Raw genomic sequence first — 5,358 nt, forward strand, 5'->3', positions numbered from 1 at the left:
TTGATGATTATTAAAACTATAGTCTTTACTGCAGTAATTCACAGCTGGTTGTATTGCTGTGGATGAGTTTGCTTATTTTAAAAGATACATGAAGTCATGATAAAGAACATCAGCTAAAATGTTCAAAACAGCGTCACATTATTAGAAGATTGTGGAGTGAACTCACACACTGATGGAGAAGGAAAATGTCCTTTAAGGGCACAGGAATAGCTGTCTGCAGGATAAAAGTAGTCTGAATAAGAAGGTGCTTCTTCCTTAATTTTCTGCCAATTCTTTTACCAGATGAAGGAGGTTTGATCAGGTAGACGACAGCTGCTGAGACACTTAAGCTGTGACCATGTACATGTTTCAATCTTGCATGACTGTGAGCTGCTCACCTGCACCTGGAAACCTGTATCTGTAAAGAAACAACAATATAATTTTAGAGTGAGCTTTCATTTTACACACGGTAAAAGGCATACAAGATTCACTGTAGTGTTTCTCAAATGTTGAGCATGTTGGAGCTAACATGGTTTCCAACACAAATGTTACCTGTGACAGACAAAGTGACTCCAGGTGAACCATTAAGTCTTCCACCTGGTTGGTTTGTTATGAACCTGAACTCTCAGGTCTGTGATTCTCAGAGTGCAGATGTTGTTAGAACAACTGTACTGCAAACGACCTGCGTATCTTGAGTCTGTTCTCAGATCCACAGGTTTTTTATCTTGCAGTTTAGTAAACCAGAATGTTTCCTCAACTGTAGTATCATTTCTTCTGGATGGGTATGTGTAGGTGCAGCTTATTTCCACTGTTGATCCTTTTAAGGCACAGATCTGAGTAGAGGTGTAAGTCACTCCCCAACCATTCTGACCCTGTATCACTGTAACACAGAGCACATCAGAAACTACAGTCAGACTCAACAACATCAGGAGACAGACTTGAATGTTTGGAGATGGTTGCAGAAAGGTAACCATGACCAGCTATAAAAAGCCCAGAATCTTATTTATTGCAGTCACTGTTACAAAGAGTTCTTCATGATACACCTTTAAATGCTTGAGATAATTTTGAGTTAAATAGATGTTTTTCACAGCAGACATTTTGGCTGCTCATATCAGGAAAAGCACAGGGGGTGATTGATATTACACCTGTACAGAAGAGGATTAGGACCACATGTGAAAAATGGGAGGTTCTTTCTCAGTCTGCATTCATGTCTCGTGTTCTTGTGTTCTTGTGCAATGTCATCTTTTGTAGCCTAAGTTCTGTCCCAATGCACAAGTTCGCCTTTCGCCAAGAACGGTTCAAATTCCTCTTGTGTGACACACCCATTTTACCAAGAATGCATCGGTTGCGAGCCAGCCGGCCAGTCTGCTCCTGACCTTCAAGGCCATTCATAACCTCGCTCCTCGGTACGTCACTGACCTCCTTCATATTAACACCCCCACCCGTACTCTTCTTCTTCTGTTCACCTCACTGTACCTCCTGCTCGTTTGACTACCATGGGGCTCAGAGCCTTCAGACGCTCTGCCCCTCGTCTCTGGAACTCTCTTCCACCAGACATCCGCAACATTGACTCACTTTCCATTTTTAAATCCCGCTTGAAAACACATCTTTTTAAACTGGCATATCCCACGTGATCACTCTTTCTCAATCTTTGTTTCCAGTTGTTTTGTACCCTGATTTTATGCACTGTAATTTTAGTTGTTAATTTTATCGATTATTGCTGCACTGTTTTATTATGTTTTGTGAGGTGACCTTGAGTATTCAGAAATGCGCCTATAAATAAAATGTTATTGTTATTATTATAATTATTACAAGTATTAATTACATTGTTAGCAAACAGCTGTGGTTACCATACTTGATTTTTATTTGCTTTTACTTTATTATATTAATTATTATTATATTTATTATATTATTTATTGTTGCATTACAGGAATATGTTTTGTTGTGAGAAAAGTGTGAAGAAAAGCACACTGGAAGCCACTAGTTCTGGTTCTTGGGAGGCCTTTAGAGAAACAGTTTGACTGCCTGACACATATACAAGCCATATAGTGAAATGATTTGCCTTTGCATTAAGAGTGATAATCGTTAACTGCTTAGCTCATATTACAAAAGTCCAACATTTTGAGTAAGAAAGATGTTTTGTTTGAAATACTGTGTTATATTTTAGTGTCTCTGCAGTCTCTTGTGCCCTGACCTTTGCTCAGCCTCCAGAGACCTATGGTTGTACACTGGCCTGCCCACAGAAATGACTGGGCCCCTGAAAAGCTCCAGTAAATGGGCCCTCTGCAAATCTGCTTTACTCATGTCAAGGCATGCTGTGCTCTCTCTCTGTCTCCTACATAAACACATATACATGCTTGTATTTAGTGTGAACATCATTAGTGCTGGACTGCATGGGCCCCAGAATGCCCCAGATGCCCCAGAGGCCGACGGTCTGCAGGTCTATAGCGCCTTTCGACTCGCCTTTGTTTGGTTTTCCATTATGAAAAAGTTGTACCTGTTTCTGCTACCAGGTACTTTTTTTCGTATCACCTCCGTCGAGGTTCCAAGCAGCTGAGGCGATACTAAAATGTGTTGTGAAAACACAGCAGTCGCTCAACCTTCTGCCAACTTTTTCATTTTTAGTAAAAAAGTATAGGCTAAGGAAGGCGGCCCGCCGGCCCAGAGGTTGGCCGGCCTACTGGCATTTGTCACGTGTGGATATACAACACAACCCTACAGTGATATTACATGATATGATTCTCTTATATGCTTACTTATTACTTATGATTGCTCATCATGCACGTGCAGAGGGGGTGCTATGGGTGCTTGAGCACCTGCCCTTTGATGCCCAAAGTTCCCTTTTGTCAATGACAAATTTAATAAATTTTTAAATTAGTAAAGGTCCTTTTGTGGAGGCCTGCCGAATAAAACTATTAGTAAAAATAATTTCGCAGTAAATAAAATGACCTACATTATGACCTTTCACCTGATGACCTCATCCGTGACGAGCCCTCCAGTTCACACACCGTTAGTGATTCAGCAGCTCTGCCTGCAGGACACCTGCGATCCTGCAGGTAAGAGGGGTTTGCCGCAACGTGTTTGTTGTGGGTTGTTGGATGTATTTTGCAAGAAAGACGCAAAGAGAGCAGCACAGTAGTTGAGTATACTGCTGTGTGTGGCCTGTAGAAGTAACTTTAGCTGCCGACTAACACTGTGCCGACAGCTAACTTTACTTCTACACACAGATAAACTAAAGTTGCTCTGTTCACTTCGTTCTTGCTGTTTGAGGGAGAAAAATTTCACGGGTGTCGTGAGGTCTGGTATTTTTTTTTATATAATTTGACTAAAAACCTTTCACTTCAACTAGGATTATTACAGTAACTTAATTAAAAACGTAGTGTGCTTTAAAATAATTATAACAACTTTGGTAAAACTGTTTTATTACTTATTCCTCCGAATTATAGCCTTTATCTGCCCGTTTTAAAACGATCATTTCAATAAGAACAGTATTTGAATAGATAGCAAACCTATGATATGAAAATAACTCAAATACATGTAATAATATCAGTGTCAATATAAAATAAATAATATTCCTGACATCAAAGTAAAGAGTGAAGAAGAAATGGCCCTATTAGATTTCAGAAAAAGGTATGAAATGTTAATGTGAAAGGTAAATGCTGCTCTGTCATGGTTATTATGGGCCAACATAATGAACACACACACATATTTTTAGATTAATGATTAGACAGATAGTCAATCAAAATCCAATATATATCTCAGATTCACAATGTGATATATAAAATCATTATCACAATATTGCCTGCACACACACACACACACACACACACACACACACACCTGTCTATAGATTTGTCTCACTCTTACCCCTGCCTTGGCTAACCTAGTCCTTTCTCCCAGTACTGTTTCCTTCCCAGATTATTTCCCACACTTTTTTGAACCTGGAATCTTATTTCCTCTCCCTGCAGCTCTCGGTGTGCAGCAGTCTCTGAGAGCGCCTCCCTCTTATTTTCTCATAGCAGTCAGCCTTGGCAGCGGCTGCAGCTACAGCAGGTCAGTCATACTGAGCCGGTCCCAAATACTGTCAGCAATCTTTTCATGGTCACATATTTGTTTCATCAGCTTATATATCTCCTATGTTTGTTATAATATCTCTAGTCACAGATCACCTCCAGTAGTATCAGCAGCAACCAAAGCAGCAGCAGCAACATCCCCAGCAACCCCTCAACAGCAACTGTTTCCTGTAAGTTATGTCAGCCCACCGTGTTTTAAAGCTAGATCTGGGTATTCCCTGTGTTTCTTTTTCAAAACTGTGTCACAGCATTTGTTGATGTATCGATACAGAAGCATCTGTATACACATATCAGCAAGGAATACATAACAACATATTTCTGTATCAATATTTTGAGAACGGCCCTATTTAAATCCTTGTTCCATGTGCCCCTTTTATACTTTGAGCACCTGCCCTTCCAAAGGTCTCTGCACGGCCCTGCTGCTCATATGATACTCAATATTGTGTGACATGCTTATCTTAGGTAACTTAGCAGTTAAGACAGCCCTCACATGACAGCCCTTAAGGCACACTAGAAATATTCTACACCTATTGACAACTTCCATATAAGGTAACATGGGATGTGCAGCTGGGTGATGTCTCATCAACACATACACAGCTTAGCGGAAGAGTAGTCAGACCCTTACTTGGGTAGCGTGCAGGAAGGGTCTCCAGATATATCTGTATTAATAAAGGTGTGATTTGAATCTGATCTCTCGTCTCCTCTAAGTCCTTTTCCATCAAACAACTAGGGGAAGTCGTTGTACTTCAACACAAGGTACTCCAGATGGCCAGACCGCTACTGCTGGTAATGGAAAAGCGGCTTATGGGACTGTGGCTGCCCTGTGACAGATTATTCTTTTATATTCTCTTTGACTAAAGTCTGGATGTCATATTTGGCGAACACACCCTCGCCAGAGAGGTGAGAGAGTGAGACAGTTGTGTGGACTCTCCTGCTATTAAAAAAACTTGCTTTGTCATCGCTGCCGCTGGTTAAGTTGATAATTACCGTCAGACCAACACAGCACTCAGGCCACCACGGCCGTCTGCTACTTTAATCTCCACAACGTCTTCTTGTTTACAGTGTGGTCGGTCAGTAGCGCACAAGACAATAGGCTTCACTAATGGACTAAGTGACTGTGTTACCCGCCAACCCGCATTTGGCAGGTTGGCGGGTGTTAATGTCAAGCCCCAAAAGGTTTATAAGGTCTGGATATACAGAGTGGCCCTCAGAACATAGTACTAAGAGTGAGTAAGTGAGATATTAGTATAGCAGATCAAAATGTATTTCCTGTATTCAGCACCTTTAACACCAGTGATTACAAATT

This window comes from Micropterus dolomieu, linkage group LG01 (genome assembly GCF_021292245.1).
Source record: "Micropterus dolomieu isolate WLL.071019.BEF.003 ecotype Adirondacks linkage group LG01, ASM2129224v1, whole genome shotgun sequence".
Lineage (NCBI taxonomy): Eukaryota > Metazoa > Chordata > Actinopteri > Centrarchiformes > Centrarchidae > Micropterus > Micropterus dolomieu.